At 42.3% G+C, this 22,500-nt stretch overlaps 1 long non-coding RNA gene across 3 annotated transcripts in view; it reads left to right on the top strand.

Moving 5' to 3' along the window:
• Positions 1 to 22,500, top strand: part of LOC123508595 — a 50,685-nt gene that overhangs the window by 16,844 nt on the left and 11,341 nt on the right. The window contains exons 2-3 of one of the 3 annotated variants that reach the window (XR_006675968.1): positions 9,459 to 9,537; positions 21,809 to 22,081. This is a non-coding gene — a long non-coding RNA (uncharacterized LOC123508595). Of the gene's footprint in view, positions 1 to 9,458; positions 9,538 to 9,955; positions 10,302 to 21,808; positions 22,082 to 22,500 lie in introns of those variants that run through there. The other 2 variants (XR_006675969.1, XR_006675970.1) reach the window with 2 other exon arrangements.

Raw genomic sequence — 22,500 nt, 5'->3', positions numbered from 1 at the left:
CTAGAATTGTTGAGCAGATTATGAAAGGCTGTCACGTGATCGTTTAGTAATGTCCTGAATACAATGAGAGTAATGTCATGTTGTTGAAACGGTTATGATTCTTATCCATTCTCTACCACGAAGCCCCAAGCTTTACATTTTCATTTTCTTTCATGCCCCCTAGCAAACACTTCCCCTGAACGTTTGTGGCTGTACTTCACACGCTATTTAGCTTCTATACTGCTAGTTTTGTCCAATGCTCGAGTGCAGATTAATCCAGTGAAATCAGACAAGTCTAGTTATAACCTGAGGACCTGTTGCTGTTGAAAGTTCTTTGCCTAACCTTAACCTTAACCTAACCTATCCTACCCTACCCTACCCTACATAACCTAACCATACCATAACTTACCCTACCTTACCTTACCTTACCTTACCTTACCTAGTTATAACAAAGGGAACATGAGCGAAGTTCTTAGGATCAATAGCGGGGACAGAACCAGAAATAATGGGTTTAAACTTGAGAAATTCAGGTTTATAAGGGAAATGGGAAGAAACTGGTTTTCAGGCAGAGTGGTTGATGAATGGAACAGACTCAGTGGTCATGTAGTCTCAGGGCTGAGTCAATAGGGAGCTTTAAAGGAAGATTAGATACAATTATGGAAGGGGATGATAGATGGAATTAGGTAGTTTTAATCATACAGGGACTGCCACGTGTAGGCCTAGCGTCCTCTCGCAGCTTTCATAGTTTGTTATGTTCTTAATTCTGTGCTGCACCTGTTGCGTAACATTACCGTTCACTGACTATCAATATACACCAAACTCTCCTACCCACCCACAGAGGTGCCAGATGCTGGGAAATTTCTTTGTTTTAGAGAAATTTTGACTATGGCAGGGAAGAAAAATCGCTAAAAAGGGAAAGTTATGGAGAGAAATATTAGCTTTGACGTTTTTTGCCCTGGTGTGAATAAATAATTTCGTGTTTTGACTCTGAATATGTATAAGTAATTTAGTGTTTTGTATGATATTAATTCCTGAACGTAAGAAATAAGGAAGTTCTTGGTTGAAAAGGGAAATTTTAGCTTGTATGCAGGGAAATATTGGCTAGTCGATCTGGCAGCTCTGCCCACCCAGTATACTTGCACATTCAGCCGCATCACCACGCTAACCTCTCATTCAACACCTACCCAGAACACCTCCACACTCGGCCTCGCATCACCACGCTAACCTCTCATTCAACACCTACCCAGTACACCTCCACACCTAGCTTTTCATCACCACGCTAACCTCTCATTCAACACCTACCGAGAACACCTCCACACACAGCCTCACATCAACAGGCTAACCTCTCATCCAACACCCCACAGGCACTAACTAAGGGACTGTCACGTGTTTGTACTATTGTTTGCTACAGTTTCTCTTACATTAACCCTTTGACAGCTTTTTGGTACATCTTTCCCTAATCACAATATCAACAATACAACAAAATAACAACAAAACAATACAATAACAACAAAACACCACAATACCAACAAACAACACAAGAACAACAATAAACAACTCAACAACTCAACAAAACAACACAAAACACTACAACTTACCCTAACACTCAATCAGTCAGTGTTACGTGTCTAGTTGTCTCAGTCTTTAGAGCAAACAGAACTCATTTAACCCCTTCAGTATCAGGACAGGTTTCCATATTCATTCTACCTTACTTTTTGCGTGTGTGATCTTATACAGCTTCATAAACTAACATGTGGAATTCAAATCATGAAGACCCTGGCCATTGATCATCACACCTCCATAGACCCTTCCTGGTGTAAATGAAATCGTCGAATCACACCCAAAACTCAGTCAAAAAATGCGCTCCAGTACTGAAAGGGGTTTAAGTTGATTTAGAGAAGTTTGTCCCGCCGCGTTTATGGTGGTGCTAACGTCACCCTTGGCCCCGCTGCTCCAAGGTTATCAGCCCCTTTGTTTCTCTCTCTCTCTCTCTCTCTCTCTCTCTCTCTCTCTCTCTCTCTCTCTCTCTGATGACGCTGCCGGTTCACTTTTTTTTTCTCTTCCTGTGAATTTGGTAACGTAGAGAGAGAGAGAGAGAGAGAGAGAGAGAGAGAGGGGGGCGGGCGGGGGAGGTACCGTCATATATACGTAGTGATGATGATAGCAACCTTTGTCATAACAGCGCAGCCTCATCCCGTTTTCTTTGTACCTAAGCCATCCATTATCCTCAGTCCTCTATTCTCTTCTCTCCTCTTCCCCCATTCATCACCTTCCTTCCTTCCTTCCTTTTTCCCTCTTTCATTCCTTCTTTCATTCCTTCCTTCTTTCCCTCCCTCTCTTTCTTTCTTCCTTCCTCTCTTCTCTTATATCCTCCCTTCCTTCCTTCTTCCCTTCCTTCCTTCCTTCCTTCCCTTCCTTCCTTCCTTCCTTCCTTCCTTCCTTCCTTCCTTCCTTCCTTCCTTCCTTCTCTCCTCCCTCCCTCCATCCCTCCCTCCCTCCCTCCCTTCCTTCTTCCTTCACTTCCTTCTTCCCTTCCTTCTTTCCTTCCTTCCTTCTTTCCTTCCTTTCTTTCTTTCTTTCTTTCTTCCTTCCTTCCTTCCTTCCTTCCTTCCTTCCTTCCTTCCTTCCTTCCTCCCTCCCTCCTGTTACATCCTCCCATCTATCTAATCTTTATCAATGTTTATCTCGTGCATTCAGTCATTTCACCTCTTGTCTCCTCTATTTATCTTTCGTTCTCTCTCTCTCTCTCTCTCTCTCTCTCTCTCTCTCTCTCTCTCTCTCCTTGCTTTTGTTCTCCCATTCCTTCCCTCCTATTCCCTCTTTCATTGTTTTTCCTTTTTCTTCTTTTCTTTGTTCTTCGTCTCTATTATTCTTTAGTTGATGCCAATGTACCCTTGCCCTCCTCCTTCATTCCTCCTCCTCCTCCTCCTCCTCCTCCTCCTCCTCCTCCTCCTCCTCCTCCTCTTTACTTTCATTCTCATCTTCTTCCTCTTTTTCCTTGTCATCCTCTTCTTCCTCTTTACTTTTCATTTTTCTCTTGTTTTCTCTTTCTCTCTCCCTCCTCTTTTATATAATCCTTATCAGCTTCTTTAATTTCTCTTCTTTTTCCTCTTTTTCCCCTTTATTCAATTTTTTCTTCAATTACCTACACGAAATGTTAGCACCGTATTTTATTTTTCTCTTCCCTCCTCATCGTTCTCTCTCCTCTTTATCCTCTTCTACTCGTGTCCTCTCTCCATCTATCCAGCCATGACCTTCGCCCATGTTCAGAAACCCTTTGCTCTCTCACTGCGACACTTTTGTAAGGCCACAGAGACGAACTACCTGGGGTTTTTTTTTTTTTTTAAGATAGTTTTTCCTTATAATCTATGAATCTTGCCAGTCCATCAATAGAACCTTGAAAATATCCTTAATAACATGAGTGTCTTCAGTATCTTTCAAGGCCACAGAGACGATTATTGGGTTTTTTAAGATATTATTTCCTTAACATCTATAAATCTTGCCAGTTCATCAGTAGAATCTTAAAAATACCGTTTATAACACGAGTATCTTCAGCTGGAGCCTGCGCGAATTAGTGATGGTGAGAAAGCAAAACGTTTCTGAATACAGGCCATTTGGCTGGTATTCTTACACGCTTCTGGACTTCATCTCAACTAATTCAAAGGGCTTTATTTAAGTTTACACAATATTAAGGTTTTTTTTACGGTTTCTAGAGGGAGATTGACACGATTTCTACACTATTAACTGTAGAAACGCTCTTGAAAACCCCGCTAGTCATCTCTGTGGCCTTGAAAAACAGTCGTGGTGAGAACAAAGCGTCTTGAATACCCTTATCACCACCACCACCACCACCACCACCCACTCATTACCTGAGGACGTATTAAGCGCGTAACTCACCTGTACCCGCTGCTGTCTTGGTCCTTCGTGTGTTATTTGGGCCCAATTTCCAAGGATAATCTACCCATTGGTCGCCCTTGTAATCAGCTGGTAATGGGGCGTGATGGGGGAGGGGGAGGAGGTGGAGGAGGAGAGGGTGGTTGGTGGGGGTAGTGCTTCTCCTTGCCTATCCATCGTTTAATTCTGTTGCGTGTGTTGTTTTAAGTTGTGTCCTTGGATTTGATGGGTGAATGGTGGGTGATGATGGGTGACTCTCTCTCTCTCTCTCTCTCTCTCTCTCTCTCTCTCTCTCTCTCTCTCTCTCTCTCTCTCTCTCTCTCTCTCTCTCTCTCTCTCTCTCTCTCTCTCTCTCTCTCTCTCTCTCTCTCTCTCTCTCTCTCTCTCTCTCTCTCTCTCTCTCTCTCTCTCTCTCTCTCTCTCTCATCCCTTCGTCCTTGTTCTTATTCCTCCTCCTCCTCCTCCTCCTCCTCTTCCTCTTCTTCCTCCTCCTCCTCCTCCTCCTCCTCCTCCTCCTCCTCCTCCTCCTCCTCCTCCTCCTCCTCCTCCTCCTCCTCCTCCTCCTCCTCTGCTTTATTCACCTAGTCTTCCCACTTCCCATCATGTCATTTTCTATCCTCGTCCTCGTCCTCGTCCTCCTCCTCCTCCTCCTCCTCGTCCTCGTCCTCGTCCTCCTCCTCCTCCTCCTCCTCGTCCTCCTCCTCCTCTTCCTCCTCTCTTCAAGCACCAATCCCCTCGTTTAAGAAGCAACACAAACAACAACTATAGACTTTGATTAGGTGTTTGAAAAGGTTTTGCAATCTCGCCTCCTTATCTCCTCCTCCTCCTCCTGTGCTCTTTTTTACATGCCCTCCCCTCCTCACTTACCTGCTAACGAGGCGCCTCACCTTGACTCCCGCCACCTGCGCCTTCGCCGGACACAGAAATATCGCAGGCTGGGCATTTAAATAGATTAGGTGCATCATTATGTTCAAGAAAGGTGTGCACGGGGCGGCGGAAGGACAGGTGAGAGAGAGAGAGAGAGAGAGAGAGAGAGAGAGAGAGAGAGAGAGAGAGAGAGAGAGAGAGAGAGGAGGTTGTTTTGACTTTAAATCCAGGTTGTTTTTATTTTTTGAAATATGTCATCTGTTGTGGTATTGACAGACTGAAATGTCATCGACAGACAGACAGACAGACACTCAGACAGACTGACAGATAGACACTCCAGACAGACAGACAGGCGGACAAACAGACAGGTAAACAAACAAGAGACAAAAACACGCAGGCAATCACACAAGCGAACAAATATACAGACAGACAAACAGACACAGAAACACAAATAGACGAACAAAATGACAGATACAAACAGATAGACAGCTAAACAAACAACAAATATAAAAGTAGACACGTGGGAACAAATAGACATACATATATAGACAAACAAACCGATACACATGCGTACATGCAAACAAATACACAGACGAAAAGACAGAAAATAATGCTGAGACAAAAAGACAAACAGATGCATACACGAACAGAGACAAGCAAGAATGAATAGATAAACAAACTGGCGAGGGTAACAAGGCAATAAGAACGAAAGAAGAAAGAAATCCCAGTAGTAAACATTACGAGGCCAATGTTCAAAACGCTTGGCTCTCACCACGACAACATTTTTCAAGGCCACAGAGATGGTTGGCAGGGTTTTAAGTGTTTCTCTTGTTAGTAATGTTAGAAATCTTGTCAATCTGCGTCTAGAACCGTAAAAACACCTTAAAAGACTCGTGTAAACTCGAAGCCTTTTGAAATAATGTACGTGAAGCGCAGAAGTGTTTGAAAATACGAGCCTAAAGGCGGGTTAACATGCGTCAGTGTGCGGCAGGAATTGTCAGACGTTAGAGTTTTCGCCTGGATCTCGGTGCCAGCGGGTGGAGAAACCAACCACAAAACAAAACCGACACGTTGATTTTGTCCAGCCGCTAGCGTCTTGTTTACATTGTGACGCCACGATCATGTGGGTGTCCAGAGACAGAGAAAGATGTTGGAGCTAGTGAGGGACGAATTGCATGTCTGGGTCCCGAAAAATGAGGAGTACAGCAAAAACACCTTACGTAGAACTACACTGGATGAGATCGCTGCCACTCTCCGGTGACTGCTTTCCTATCTGCTGTTTTTTTTTTTTTTTTTTTTTTTTTTCTTTACGTTATGGCCTACACTGTAAAAACTGAAAAGTTAAAATGAAAAGGAAGGAAGAGAAGGACCTGGGAGTGATCATACAAGACACCTTGACCCCAGAAAGGCACATAAATGAGTTATTTGCTTCAACTTAACAAGACACCAACAAATATCAGTGTGGCATTTAATTTTTTTTTTTTTTTTTTTTCATATATGTTATGGCCTATAGCGCCTGTAAGCATACTTGAAGAGTATATGTGAGAAGCGCTGTTCAGCTTCCGCCCATTAGTGGCGTAAAGCAATTTTAATTATAGTGGTACCCATATTAGGGCCCATATCACCACTCAAACGCATCTTCGGTGTAACTACCTTGAACCTGGGTATCAGGGTGACATGTAGCTAACTTTAAACCACTCGACAAATGGCATAGCTTCAAAGTGGTTGTGGATACGTGTGAGGAGTGAATACTTGTGATGAGTTAATTTGATCGCAATTGTGCATAGCCTTGTTAAGATGAACTCTTTCCATATGAGAATTGAAGGCCAACCAGCGGAGACATCCCAGTCGCTATGTGTAAGTGTGTTCCGGCCAGCAGGGCTCTGTCAATACTTCTAGCGGCTAGCATTTCCAGCCGCATATTGACACGTGTGAACTCGCCGATACGATGAACTGTGTCACGAAAGAAAACGGAGGTAAACAAACAGGAGGGACTCAATTAGCTTGGGTGGAATAAAGGGCGGTATTGTCACCCACCATTCGTTGCGTTTTCTATGGCATTAAGGAGTCTCGAAAAACGGACCTGCAGAATTTCGTATATAATGTAGAATTTTCTGAGCTGGACAACCTTTTTTTTTCTCATCCTTTACTTTTATTTCAATTTCTACAACCCACGTGTTTTTTTTTTTCCTCCTCCTCCTCCTCCTCCTCTTTCTAATTGTTTTTTATTGTTTTTCTTTATTTTTCTCGTATTTTGTTCTTTTCTGATTTCATTTTCTTCCTTTTCTATCATCCTCCTCCATCTCCTCTCTTCTTTTTTTTATTTTCTTTGTATTCTTTTTGTTCATTTTTTTTCTTTTTTTAATGTTTTCCTTTTCATCTTTTGTCTCCTTTAATCTCCTTTTTCTTATTTTTTTTCTTTGTATTCTTTATTTGTTCATTTCTTATTTTTCTTTCCTTTTCTCCTCCTCCTCCTCCTCAATCAACCTCATTTCTCAGGCACCGTAACTCTAAATACATCACATACTCTGCAGTGAAGTGTGTGCGTGAGAGGGTTTGCTAACATCTACCAATACCCGTCCAGCACACTTCTCCCCGCATATCAGGTACAGGGCCACGTGTTGGAGTGCCGCTGGCTCCTCATAGTGGCTCCAGGTGTTGCTAGGATTAGTAACAAGAGAGGCGTCCTTGTAATCTTCCTTTCCTGTGCCATGTGACCTCATAAATAACCCGCAGCAGGAGTTATTGTGGCTGTTATTCCTGCAGATTCCTTAGACTAGAGAGAGAGGGAGAGGGAGAGGGAGGTGGTAGGAATGAAATATTAGGAAGGCATTGATTATATTGCTCATTATTTCCCTCCTTTCTCTCCTTTCCTCTTTTTTTCTCCTTTTCTTCTTTTTTTCTTTTTTCTTTCTCCCTTTTTCTTTCCTTGGTTTTCTCCTTTTCTTCCTTTTTTTCTTTTCTACCTTTTTCCTTCCTTTTCTTCTTATCGCCTTTCTTTTTCTTTTCCTTCCTTGGTTTTCTCTCCTTCATTCTTTCTCTTTTCTCCTTTTTTTTCTTTCCTTCGTTTTTCTCCTTTATTCATTTTCTCTTCCTCCTTTTCTTTCCTTGCTTTTTTCTTCTCATTATCCTCTTTTTCTTTACCTTTTTTCTATTTTCCTTCGTTTTTCTTTATTCATTTCTCCTCTTCTAATCTCTCCTTCCTTCCCTTCTTTCTTCTATCTCTTCTCTTATTCCTACATTTCCTCCCATTTTTCTCATCTTTCCTATTTTGTATTCTTCATTCCTTTCTTCGTTCTTCCTCTTTTTATCTTTTCCTCTTTCCCTCTTACATTTCCTCATTCCCTTCGTTCTTCCCTCTTCCCGTTTTCTTTACTTCCCTTCTTCCTCCCTCCCTTCTTCCTCCCTCCCTCCTATGTAGTCTAATTTTCTTTTTATTTATTTTATTATAGTTGCGCGTGGCCTTGTAATTAGTGTCTCGTTTTCTGTAATGGAAGTGCACCTCGTTTTCTTCAAGTGCACCGCCAACTACTCTAGTCCCGACACAACACCCTTTTTTTTTTTTTTTTTTTTTTTTTTTTTTTTTTAATGGGTTGGTTTTCTCTCTCTCTCTCTCTCTCTCTCTCTCTCTCTCTCTCTCTCTCTCTCTCTCTCTCTTTCTTCTTTCTTTCTTTCTTTTTCTTTCTTTCTTTTCTTTCTTTCTTTCTTTCTTTTTTTTTTTCTTTTTTTTTTTTTTTTTTTTTTTTTTTTTTTTCTTTTTCTTTTTTTTTTTTTTTTTTTTCTTTTTCTTTCTTCTTTACTTGCACCTTATTTTCTTTCCCTCTTCTACTTTCCTCTTGTTTTTATTCATTTATTTTTCATTTTATCTTTCTTTCCTGTTTTATCTTTCCTCCTTCATTCCTCTCCTTGTTTTCCTTGACTATTTTATGCTTTCCTTTTCTCTTCCTATTCTTTTTCTATTTTTTAAGTTCTCTCTTCTCTCATTTCTCCTCTTCCACCTCTCCACTCCATTGTTTTCCTCTTCCCTCGCTTTCTCACTTTCATCTTCCTCTATTCCCTCTCTTTCCATTGTTTCTTCTCTTATTTCCCTCAACGTGTTTCTTCTCTCCCTCTTCCTCCGTCCTTTTCTTCCTCCTCCTCCTCCTCCTCCTCCCTGGTGACCCACGCAAAGGTCAATCTGAAGGTCCCTCCTCAGTATAGGTCAGGATAGGTCATGTGAGGTGGTGGTGTTGGTGGTGGTGGTGGTGTTGTTGTTGTTGGTGGTGGTGGTGGTGGTGGTGGTGGTGGTGGTGGTGGTGATGGTGGGGGTGGTGGTGGTGTTTCCTGTGATAACCTATATTTTTGTGATGATTAGTTGTTGCTGTTGTTGTTGTTGTTGTTGTTGTTGATGTTGTTTTGGTAACCTATATACTTTTATATGTTGTTTTTTTTTTTTTTTTCTTGTGAGAAATTGTGATTACTCGTATTATCACTTATTACGTTGTTTGCTCTCTCTCTCTCTCTCTCTCTCTCTCTCTCTCTCTCTCTCTCTCTCTCTCTCTCTCTCTCTCTCTCTCTCTCTCTCTCTCTCTCTCTCTCTCTCTCTCTCTCTCTCTCTCTCTCTCTCTCTCTCTCTCTCTCTCTCTCTCTCTCTCTCTCTCTCTCTCTCTCTCTCTCTCTCTCTCTCTCTCTCTCTCTCTCTCTCTCTCTCTCTCTCACACACACACACACACACACAGAGGTCATTCCCCTCACTGGCGTCACTTCGCCCCTACAGCTGCTCATCTGGACCAATGGGACGCCAGGAGCAAGGTACAGGTAATTACAAGTGTGTTTTTAGATTAAATCACGTTTCACTTTACTTATCTTTTTTTTTTTTTTTTTTTCTTGTTTGTAATGCAGTTCTTGGTGTCAGTTTTGTAATTTTTGTTTTGTTTTGTCTTGTTTTTCTTTTCGTATATTCAAGAAAGATGTGTGGATTTATTTTTTTCTTTTCTTTTTTATGTAAGAGGGCAAAGTTGGGCAAGGGCAACATAGAGCGAAAAAAAGGGCCCACTTTGTTCCCAGTTCCCTTGCAGGTCCGAGAGATTTACCCAAACAAAAAGACAGGGATTAATGTCTTGAAACTTCCCTTGTAAATGAAGTTGAGTCACAGGAAGTTGGAAATACTTATAAGTGGTCAGTGTCACATTTGTTGTTGTTGTTTACTGTCTTTATTTCCATTGTTCCTCATCAGTCGTGCGTGTAAACATTGGAGGCAGGTGTGACGATGAAAGGCAGGTGTGACGATGAAGGGCAGGTGTGACGATGAAGGGCAGGTATGACGATGAAGGGCAGGTGTGACGATGAAGGGCAGGTGTGACGATGAAGGGCAGGTGTGACGATGAAGGGCAGGTGTGACGATGAAGGGCAGGTGTGACGACGAAAGTTCCAGATATGCAGATTAAGAGTACAACAATAATTCCAAAGTGTTCAGGTATTCAGACAAATTGGAGGAGGTGAAACGAAACACAGGTGCAGGGAGGTGGGTTTATTCCCGACTAGTTTCGCTGATTCCCTTGAAGAAACAGCAGCGAAACTCACCTCCCTGCACCTGTGTCTGGAATGAACCCACCTCCCTGCACCTGTTTCTTTTCACCCCCTCCTCCTCCTCCTCCAGTAATTCGAAAAGTAAAATATTTCTATAAAGGCAAATTCGAAATAGAGAAAGGGAAAAATGTGAAGGTTTCTAATGTAGAAGAGTAAAATTAATGGAAAATCAGAAATGTTGAAAATATATTAATGCAGAAATTCGAGATATAGAAAATTAATACAAAGTTGAGGCAAAGAAGAAAAATAGATAAATGAATCACAATCCACCATACTAAGACAGACAGACAGACAGACAGACACAGACAGAACAGAGAGAGAGAGAGAGACAGGCAGGCAGGCAGGCAGGCAGCAGACAGACACAGACAGACAGACAGACAGACAGACAGACAGAAGTACGATATATATCAGAAAAATGTATAGAATTTTGCTTTTTTTTTTTTTAATGTCATTGAGGACTTGTATTGCTGGGTATGCTATGACACGAGTTGAGCAATACATAAGCCGACTTATGATAACGAAATTGATATGATAAATAAATAACGATTACGTTGGGCGTGACGGAGATAACGAGGAGATTCCATTTTCCACGATAACGATACGAGTTTCCACGATAACGATACGAGTTTCCACGGTAACGATACGAGTTTCCACGGTAACGATACGAGTTTCCACGATAACGATACGAGTTTCCACGGTAACGATACGAGTTTCCACGGTAACGATACGAGTTTCCACGGTAACGATACGAGTTTCCACGGTAACGATACGAGTTTCCACGGTAACGATACGAGTTTCCACGATAACGATACGAGTTTCCACGATAACGATACGAGTTTCCACGGTAACGATACGAGTTTCCACGATAACGATACGAGTTTCCACGGTAACGATGCGCTTCCACGATAGCATTACGAGTTGCAGCTATTTGTCATTGTTGTCTTCCTATCTACACGAGCACCAGGACGAATCCTTCCTCCCCAAGGGTCCGCCCCAGCAGTCCCGTGGGTGTGATGGCAATGACGATGCAACCTTGCCGCTCCTCACACGCCTTGCCATGAGCACTGACCTGCCACACACCACGCCCCAGCCACTGTCATGAAGTGAGTCCTCTCACCCCTAAAGGACCCCCTCGTCCTGCCAGTGTCTGGTGTATGGCGCACAGCGTGTCCTCGTTCATGACTAAGTTGTTCAGCCCGGTGCCATACAAGCTAGGGACCCGTACACACACTCCGCCAGACTATGGCAGGAGCCCTTATCACCCCTTTGGGACTCCCCCTATCTGGTGAAGGGCAGACATTGATCCCTTGCTCATGACGACTCCTTGCCTAGTGTGAGACGCTGTAAGTGGATGACTTTAGTGAAGCTTGAGGCTGCCAAGGAAGAGTTCCCTACGTTGGGCCCCAGGCTGGACCCGACAACCACCTTCTCCCCCAGTGCGGCGCCCAAGGCCGTCACGGCCCTCAACCAGTTTTGGCCGAAAGTTCCTCAAACTTCTTTTAAATTTTGATCTGAATATAAAATCATCGATTGCAAGTAAAAAATGGCTTTGATTTGAAGATGTGCAAGAGTAAGCCGATCAGTGAAACAAGGCGAGGCAACTTTGCTCCAGAGTGGTTAGGGTGTACTTACCTTGCATGTTTTGTGCTGCGAATGTGTGTATGATCGTATGTGACGAGATAGAGGCAGTACTCCAGTGCTAGTGCCTAGTTAATGGGGAACTGTAGGAGATTAAGCACATTTCTGGAGAGGGAGTGAGTGGCTTAAGCAAGAATCTCTCTCTCTCTCTCTCTCTCTCTCTCTCTCTCTCTCTCTCTCTCTCTCTCTCTCTCTCTCTCTCTCTCTCTCCTTCCCTAGACATGAATACTTGGTTCAGTGATTCCTTTGACTTTTATTTATTTATATTATCCACGAATAACCTAATATTTTCTGATTCGTTTGATGTTTTTTTTTCTGCTTGTATTATTCGGGACGTTTGATACGATAATGTCTGCAGCCTGTAAGAAACCGCGGGAAAGAGCAACCTGTTTTCAAATAATGACTTTTTTTCCAAACTTTTTTTTGTAAATACTAAACATCGATGTACCTTTAATATTGGTTTATTTATTGTTTTGTACACAGTCTAGATTACGATAATGTCTCAAGTTGGTACGAAAGCAAAAAGGAACAAGAAAAGTCAGTAAATAAATGGAAAAGAAAAAAAATCACTCATCCTTTACTTACAAAAATGCATACTTCTCGTTTATTTATTTATTTATTTTTTTTTTTTTTTTTCAACTTCATAATGCGGTGTCGCCGTTGTACAGTGAAAACCATGCGCGCTTTGGGGTCCGAGAGGTCACCAAGCGCATGGTTTCGAATCTTGTCCACGGTCGGAGTGTAGGTTGGACTTCCTCACTCGGGGCAACGGTTTCCTAGCAGGTGGGCTGAGATAGGAGGTACCCCAAAAAGTATCCCCTTTAGCCCATAAAATCCCGTGAAAAGCCCACATGGTATAAATAAAAAAGAAATACTTACATTGCATTCATAGCCCCTTTAATTCCCTGCTCGTTTATGTTCAAACTGAAGCACGCCAGAGGTCAAGGCTACCGGCGAAAAGAAAAGAAAAACGAGAAAGAAAGAAATACTCCCCGACCTTACATAACAGCAAGGCAATAACAATAATGAGCAGCGCGCGAATGAAAAGAATGTGAGCCAAATCAATGTTGCATGTGAGACAACTGTAGCGATCTAAGCAGAGTAATAACAGTTCACTCGTGTGGTTAGGAGAGCTGAGTTTGTGTTGTAAACCAAGAATCGCAGAGGAGAGACGAAACATGAACATCAAACAAGACTGAAAATAGAATAAAGAAGGAAATAGAAATAAGAATGAATAAAAGGGAATGAAAAACTCGTGTGATTGATTTTTATTTTATTTCATTCAGCCATCGTGGTCATAAGGCGCCGAGGAGGGTAAATAGTAAAGGAGGTAAAAATAAATTGAAGGAATAAAAGAAAGTAAGACTGACTGAATGATTTTGATTTGGTTTTATCGCGCTACAACATCGTGGTCAAAAGGATCTGAGGAGGGACCGCGAAGAAAATAACACAAAAGCAAGTAATAAGATTAAATTTTCGCGTTTATTTTGCCTTTCACCGCCACTAAGGAACGCATTGTTAGACTTTGCCTTGAGTTCTTAAAGATAGCAAGGCTTTATCATCTCTGAAAGGCTGTAGTGGAAGTTATTTGGGTTTTCAAAGGTGTTCCAATGCTTTGTCACTAAATGGTTGTAGTGGAAATTATTGGGATTTTTCAAGGGTGTTCCAATGCTTTGTTGCTCTTAAATGGTTGTAGTGGAAATTATTGGTTTTTTTTTTTCAAGTGTGTTCCAATGCTTTATCAATTCTCTAAAAGGTTGTAGTGGAAATTATTCGGGTTTTTCAAGGGTGTTTCAATACTTTATCACTTTAAATGTTTGTAGTGGAAAGTATTGGAGTTTTCTAATGTGTTCCAATGCTTTATCAACTCTAAAACGTTGTAGTGGAAGTTATTGGGGTTTTCAAAGATGTTCCAATGCTTTATAAACTCCGAAAGATGTTATTGAAAGTTATTGGGATTTTCAAGCGTGTTCCAATGGTTTGTTTCTCTTTAAAAGGCTGTAGTGAAAATTATTGGGGCTTTAAAGGATGTTCCAATGTTTTATCACTTAAAAGGCTGTAATGGAAATTATTGGGATTTTCTAGCGTGTTCTAGCCTTGTTACTCCTGTAAGAGAAAAGTAAGGAGAGGAGAAGTAGGAAGGAAAGGAAGAGAAAGGAAAGAAGTCAGGCAGAATAAGGAGAAATGAGAAACCAGATTAGAGGTTGAGGATTAGAGGTGAAGCTTCGAAAATACTGCAGCGAAAGACTCGGATTCCCACCAGCCGTATAATTCTTGTTGTCGTGAATGTTACGGTTCTCTTTAGGCCTCGTGTTGCTCGTTAATCTGTCACTGCAGCTTTAGAAAAAATAGTTTACGCTGATGATTTTGATGACACTGGAAAAGCCCCGAGAAATTGCTATTATTAAGGGATTTTTTTTTAAATTGAAAGAATCTGATCAGGAAAGAGCGATGAAATACAAAACTCGGGGAAAGAAATGACAATAAAAGTAGTAATTGGAAACATGATTTCGTGATTTCTGATTCGGAAAACAGAAAATGGAGCGAAAGAAAACGTACGATACGATAAATTTTTGCTCCATGCGAAAGAGAGAGAGAGATGGGAGGAGGGAAGAAAATGGAAAGATAATTGAAAAAAGGAGTTTGTAAGAGGAAAGAGAGAGAGAGAGAGAGAGAGAGAGAGAGAGAAAAACTATACATGAGGCTCCGAGATTTTAAGTGACAGAGATTTCTACATTATCATCAGGAGAGAGAGAGAGAGAGAGAGAGAGAGAGAGAGAGAGAGAGTACAATAATACCCCGCTTCGTCTGAAAATTAACCTTGTATCCAGCCAAGGTCACGCGGCTGTACCCTCGTAATAGGTGTAATGGCAGGTGTAATGTACCCTAATGATGAACATAGCACCTCATCATAATTATTGTCATCATTAGCAACACCCCAGCCAGCCACCAAACACCCCGCACCCCAGTTATTGTTTTGGCTCATAATTCTTAAGCGCTTCCTCCTGCACCGCACCGGCCCACCCCTCCCTCCTGCACCACTCCTGCCCAGCCCTCCCCTCTTACAACCCACTTTCTAGCCCCTTCCCCTCCTGTACCACTCCTTTCCAGCCCCCCCCCTCCTGTACCACTCCTGCTCAGCCCCCTCCTCCTGCAACTTACTTTTTTAGCCCCCTTCCCCTCCTACACCTCATCTATCCAGCCCCCTCCCCTCCTGCATTTGCTCTTCAACTCCCCTATCCCTCCCACCTCCTCCCAGCCCCTCCCAGAGCATTCCTACACCACACTAGCCCCCAATTCACTCCTTCCCAGCCCCTCCCTTCCTTCCTTGACATTTTGATCATAGTGTAGGATGGAAGGTGTCTTTTGCTATTCCTTTCTATACTTTACCACCTCCTGCTCTTCCCTCCTCCTCCTTCCTCCTTTTTCTTCCTTCTCTCTTCTTCTCTTCTCTTCTTTTTGTTTCCCTAACCTAACCTAACTTTCCTTCTTCCTCCTTTTTCTTTTTTTCTTCTTTATTGTTCCTGTTCTCCTTAGTTATTCCTTTTTTTCTTTTTTCTTTTACGTTTTAGCCAATTTTGTTTTCCTTCTAATCTTTATTTTTATTATTATTATTATTATTATTATTATTATTATTATTATTATTATCCATGGTACATACTTTCCCTCTTCTTCCTTGTCTCCTTCCTCCTCCTCCTCCTCCTCCTCCTCCTCCTCTTATGTTTCTTCGTCTTCTTTTTTCTTTTTTTCTTTGTCATCTTCGTCTGCCTCGTTTATATCTTCATCTTTTCCTCCTCCTCCTCCTCCTCCTCCTCCTCCTCCTCCTCCTCCTCCTCCTCCTCCTCCTCCTCCTCCTACCACAACTACACATCACTTTCCCTGCTTTCTGCAACCACCACCACCACCACCACCACCTGCTCCAGCTCGCGTGCCTCCCTCGGGTCACTCTCCATCATGGCGCTAATGACTCTCACAAAACTGGCCCGCATATATTTCTCCCTCAACTCGTGGTCTGATGACTCTGCCTCATCTGTCATGGCGCCCCGTAAAATTGGAGCGACCAGGAGCGAGGGAGGGTTTATGGAGACTCCCTGCAGTGTGATCTCACGAAGGAGGTGAAGGAGGGGTGGGTGAAGGGATGGGATAGAGGGGGATAGCGATAAGGAAAGAAGGATTTGAAATAAGGAAGGATAGATATGAAAGGGAAAAGGAAGGAGGAAGAAAGGAAAGAAGGGAAGGATGGGTAAGAGTGGGTAGGAAGAGATGGAAACCTAAAGAGGGGTAAGGAAAGAAGGATTTTAAAGAAAGAAGAAAGAAAGGATATGGAAGGGGGAAGGAAGGAAGGAAGGAGGGGATAGGTTAGAGTGGGTAGAAGAGTGGGATACTGAAGAAGGATAAGGAAAGAAGGATTTGAAAGGAGAAGGAAGGAAGGAAGGAAGTACATGAAAAGGAAAGGATATGAAGGAAGATTGATCTGCATAAAGGAAGTTTGTCTATGAAGGAAGGAATGAAGGAAGAACAGATTCCTATCCTTCCCCTCCCCTCCTCTCCCATCCCTCCCATCCCTCCTCCTCTCCCATCCCTTCTCTCCCCTCCCTTCTTTCCCCATCCCTTCCCCTCTCCTCCTCTCCCTCCTTCTCCTCCTTCTCCTCCTCCTCTCCTCTCCTCTCCTCCTCTCCTCTCCGATCCTCTCATCTCTCTTCTCTTCTCTTGTATTCTATTCTCTTCTCTTCTGATCTCATGTCATCTCATCTTCCCTCCCCTCCCAATCTCACCCTCTCCACTCTCCTCTCTCTCCCTCTCTCAACATACGGCATTTCCTTTCTCTTGCCTCCCCTCTTCGCGTTTTCTCCGAGCGTTTCCATGGCTAGCAGGAGATCGAGGGACAGCAGTGAGGTAACACCAGGAAGTGCCTTGTAATTAACCTGTCGCCAAGTATTCAAGGGCCCCCACCTGCTGCAGTGACTCGGGGGTGTTGCGTCACTAGCGAAAAGTATGATAAACTTGAATTACTGTGTGTGTGTGTGTGTGTGTGTGTGTGTGTGTGTGTGTGTGTGTGTGTGTGTTTATTTTGGGCGTAGGTAATTATGGTGACTTTGGTATGTTTTCGTGATGATGGATGATAAAGAAAGGTGTCGAGTTGTGTTGCAGTCAGAGATAGAGGATGATGGGTAATAAAGGAAGGTGTCGAGTAGTGTTATAGCAGAGATAGAGTACAGTGGAACCATGCGCGCTTTGGGGTCCGAGGGGTCTCCAAGCGCACCGGTTCGAATCCTGTCCACGGTCCGAGTGTAGGTTGGGCTTCCTCACTCGGGTCAACGGTTTCCTAGCGGGTGGGTTTTGAGATAGGAGGTACCTCAAAAATTATCCCCTTTAGCCCAGAAATTCCCGTGAAAAGCCCACATGGTATAAAAAAAAAATAAAAAAATGTCGAGTAGTGTTGTAGTGAGAGATATAGTGAAGTCATCTATTCTCGTGGCGCTTTACTCTGTCAAACTCTCCTCGTAGTTGATTTAGAAGCTCCCCAAGAAGATAGAGTATAGTGTAGTGTGTTTGGCAGTCTGGCTAGAATAAAAACATGTGACCTGTGTTGAGACGTGGAACAGTTTGAGTGAGGAAGTGGTGTCAGTAACGAGTGTGCATAGTTTTAAAGAAAAATTGGTTAAGTGTAGATATGGAGACGGGGCCACACGAGCGTAAAGCCCAGGCCCTGTAAAACTACAACTAGGTAAATACACCACACAGACTTCATAGCTGGAGCCGACCAAAGTACTGTATCGGTCCTTTGGTAAGCGTGTGTACAGACGACCTACGTACTATAAGAAAATGATGAACTTGGGTACAAAAAAATAAATAAATAAACAAAATAAAGTTAAGTAAATTAAATAGGCTAAAAACATCGAAATACACATAGAAACAAAATAAAGTGAAATAAAATACAAGAAATAGACTAAAAACATCGAAACATACTTAAAAACAAACCATCCAGTCACGCAGAACACCATAAAAATGAATACCACAAATGAACAAAGAAAGAAAACGAAAAAGAACCATCGAAACATTAAAACAAACAAACAAACCATCAAATCACCACAGAACCACAAAAAAAAAAAAAAATACCACAAACGAACAAGAGAGGAAAACGTAAAAGAACCATTGAAACAGTCTCGCGGGCCGAAGAGAAACAAAACCACTCGTACATAAACAAAACCAGATCTCACTAGTTTGCATTCAGAGGGAAGGAACGCCTCTAAATTTGGCGGTTGTTCGTGAGGTCAGTTGTGCGTAGTAGCGAGGCGATGAAGGGGGAGAGGGAGAGAGGGAGAGGGACGTGGCAGGGTAGGAGGGAGGCAGAGGGACGTGGCAGGGTAACAGGGAGGCAGAGAGCGAGGGTGGGCAGAGTTAATGGTCAGGCGAGGAGGGAAAGGAGGGAGTATAGCAAAATTGGGAAGAGAGAGAGAGAGAGACTGGAAGAGGAAAAAAGATGGAGGAGAAACTATTTAGGATTAAGACAAGGTATGGATAGATAGGAGGAAAAGAAGGAATAATAATGATAAAGAACTGATCAATGGATGAGAGAGAGAGAGAGAGAGAGAGAGAGAGAGAGAGAGAGAGAGAGAGAGAGAGAAAATATGGCATGATTGGAACTGCGTAGGAAGAATGAGAGAAAGTGGGTAGCGTGGCGACTAGATTCGTGATTGATTACATGAAGAAATGGATACAAGTAGCGCACAGTAAGGCAAGAGGGAGAGGAGTGTGGTTAACTCCTTCGATACTGAGACGCGCATTTTTACCACGATTTTCTGGGTACGACTAGACGATTTTATTTACATTAAGAAGGGTCTATGGAGATCAAAAGATTAATGTCCAGAGTCTTTACTGTTTTAATCCCCGCAGAAGTTTCTGAAGCTGTATAAAATTGCCAAATAATAACCAGAATGAATATGAAAACGTGGTATGGTACTGAAGGGGTTAAGCTTAAAGTATATGATGAAGGGCAGCTGGAAGATACTAAGGACGAGGAAGGGAAGACAATGATAGTCACAAAGTCGAGAGAGGAGATTACAAACTTGGCATGAAGCTGAAGTACTATTGGAAGGAGACGGAGGAGGAGGAGAACAGGGATACACGGAGAATACTAAGGACTTGAAAGGAGAGACAATGAAAGTTACAAAGTCGAGAGAGGAGACACAAGGTTGGCATGAAGCTGAAGTACTACTATTGGAAGTAGACAAAGAGGAGGAAGGGGAGAAAAGGAATACACTGAGAATATTAAGGACTAGAAAGGAAAGACATTAACAGTTACAGAGACGAGAGAGGAGATTACAAAGTACGCATGAAGCTGTTGAAAGTGGACAAAGAGGAGGAGGGGGAGAACAGGGATACACTGAGAATACTAAGGACTAGAAAGAGAAAAGACGGTGAAAGTTACAAAGACGAGAGAGGAGATACAAAGTTGGCATGAAATTGAATAAGAGAGACTATGGGAAGCGCTATTTGAAGAGGATAATGAGGAGGATGGGGAGAACAAGGGTAAGCTGAAAATGCTAAGGAGGAGAAAGAGGAAAGACAATTCAAGTTACAAAGACAAAAGAGGAGATATAAAGTTGGCGTGAAGCTGAATGAGACATTATTTGAAGAGGAGAAGGAAGAGAAGGTAGAGACAGGAAGACGAGTACAAGGATAAGCTGGAAAATACTAAGTAGACAAAGCAAGTTACAAAGACGAGAGAGGAAATATAAAGTTGACCTGAAGCTGAATAAGGGACACTATTGGAAGTACAATTTGAAGGGGACAAAGAGGAGGAGGTAGAGACCGGGAGGTGAGGACAAGGATAATCTGGAAAATACTAAGAAGTCGACATGGCAAGTTACAAAGACGTGAGAGGAGATACAAAGTTGGTCAGGTGCTGAATAAGAGAGACTATTGGAAGTACTGCTATTTGAAGGGGGACAAAGAGGAGGAGGTAGAGACTGGGAAGTGAGGACGACGATAATCTGGAAAATACTGTGGAGTCGACAATGAAAGTTATATAAAGACGGAGAAAATACAAAATTAACCTGAAGCTGAATTAGAGACACTGTTGGAAGTACTATTTGAAGAGGAGAAAGAAGAGAATGTAGTGACGAAGACGAGAACAAAGGTGAGCTAAAAAAAAAAAAAAAATCCTAATGAATTAACCTGAAGCTGAATAAGACACACTGTTGGAAGTACTATTTGAAGAGGAAAAAGAGGAGGTAGAGACTGGAAGGCGACAAAAGCGTCCAACAAAGGTAAGAAGTGAATCGTGACCCGGAACAAAATTAGCAGAAAGAACCATAGTAAGATTGGAAGGGAATGGGAAGAGGGATTAGCGAGGCAGAGTACACGAAGGGCTTGGTTGTAGGGGGGGGTAGGAGGGAGGTAAGGGGTAGGAACGGGCAGTAAGTAGAGGTTGAGAGGGAGAGCTTGACGGGTTTGGGTAGGGGGCGTTTGGGGGGGTAGGCAGGTATTTCTAAAGGTGTGGCACTCATGGTCGTTATTAGCAATGTATTTCCTGGTGTTCTGTACTTAACACTCGCCAAGACATTGTTCTTACTTGCCTGATATTTTTTACTTCGTTTTTCTTTTTTCTTTTTTTCTGAGTATGATTTGTTGATACTAGGCAAGGTGTGAGGGAGTTCTCGTTTAACTTTTGCTTTTTACACTCTTTTCTTACTCCTTCCTTACTCTTTTGAAGTCTTTTCCGGCAAACTCTTACTTCTATTACATTTTTTTTTTTCTTTCTATCCTCTCCCCATCATTTTTTTTTTTTTTTCATTTTTTCATGTTTCTCTCAGATTCTTCCTTGTTTCTTTTTTTTTTTTTGTAATCTTCCTCATCCCCTTCTCCCCCATTTTTACTCTCCCCTCTCCCCTTTCTCCATTGCTTCTCGTAACCCTAATTATGTTTTCATTATTTTTTTTCTTTTTCAGATCCTTCCTTGTACAACTTTTTTTTTTAAATCAGCCGTATCCCCTTCTCCCACATTGCGTTCGTTATCCTATTTACGTTTTCATTCCCCGTTTTCTTTGGCATTTCTTTGTACCGCTCCTGTTATATTCACCTCCCTTCTTTCCCTCCTTCCCTCCCCTCATCATATGTGATCACCCTCACCCACATCCTTTCTCTCCCTTCTTACTTAACACCCTCCCTCCTTCCCTCCCCGGCACCGTCCTCCCTCCTGCCTCATTTTCCTTCCATTCTCCCTTCTTGCCTCCCTCGTGCTATCAATTTTCGAAAACTAGGATGATAAGCTCGTTGGGTCAGGTTAGGGACGAGAGGTAGGCATGAAAGGTCAGAAGTCAGGTCACGCGCTAAGTTTGAGGCTATACCGGGTACTTAGGTGTGTGAAATCATGGCTAGGGAGCAAAGGACGTGTTGTGTAACATTGGTGGCAGCGGTGCGGATCACGTGACTATTTCTCAGACCTGTTAGCATTCTTCGCCCAAGGATTTGTGTTGGAACGAACTGTGTGGCCTTGTCCCAGTTCCTCCTCCTCCTCCTTCTCCTTCTTCTCCTCCTTGTTATTATTGTTATTGTTATTGTTCGTATGTTTTCGTAATGGTTTGTTTATTTTTTCGTGTTTGTTGACTCTATTTTTATTATTTTTTATTTTTTCTTGTTATTATTTTGTGCTTTTTCTTAGTATTATTGTTTTTTGTTGCTGTTGATTTCATTTATCTTTTTTTTTTCTCGTTTAGTATTTTAATTTGTTTTTGTTTGTTTTTTGTACCTGTACTTATTTATGTATGTAATTATTCCTTTATTTATTTCAGTATTTTACTTTTTAGTTCTTGTTGAGGTCGTTCTTGTATTTTCTCGTATTGTTCTCATTCCTCAGCACCACCACCACCACCACCACCACCACCACCACTTCCTCCGCACTTAGGAAGCAGACACGTTCTTTCTCTCACAGCACGAAGAGTCTCATAGGCACGCGCAGTCACATGAGGGAAGACAAATAGCTCAGGGACAGAAATGACTGAGTTCGTGAGATTACAGAAGTAGTTTTGGAGATGACGTGACTTCCATGACCAGTTGGAGGGTTCGTGGAGCGTTGGATGTGACCCCGAACTACCCCCACTACCCCGCTAGCAGTGACCTAAGCTGAAGGGTGAGTGATTAATTGGTTTAGCATGTAGGTTAGGTTGGGTAAGGTTGGGTTGTGTAGGTTTGTGTGTGGTAAGTTTGGTATGGTATCTGATTGTTTGTCTTACGCTTTGGTTTGTGTTACGTTGATTTGTCGTGTTTTAGGTGTGTGTGTGTGTGTGTGTGTGTGTGTGTGTGTGTGTGTGTGTGTGTGTGTTTGGTTAAATTTGGTGTAGTTGTATGTTACTTAGTTCGTTAGTTGAAGTAAAGTTTTTTTTTTTTTTAGTAAAGTTCTTTTAGTAAAGTTTTATTTTATTTTTTTTTTATTTATTCATTTTTAGGTTAATTTGCTAGGTGGTGGTGTTAGCTTTAGGTTAGGGCACGTAAAGTAGAGTCAGGATAAGCAGGTTTAAGTTAGTCTTCATGAACTGATATTGTGTCAGG

The sequence above is a fragment of the Portunus trituberculatus genome, chromosome 25 (assembly GCF_017591435.1).
Source record: "Portunus trituberculatus isolate SZX2019 chromosome 25, ASM1759143v1, whole genome shotgun sequence".
Lineage (NCBI taxonomy): Eukaryota > Metazoa > Arthropoda > Malacostraca > Decapoda > Portunidae > Portunus > Portunus trituberculatus.
This window is presented reverse-complemented; position numbering and strand designations above follow the sequence as displayed.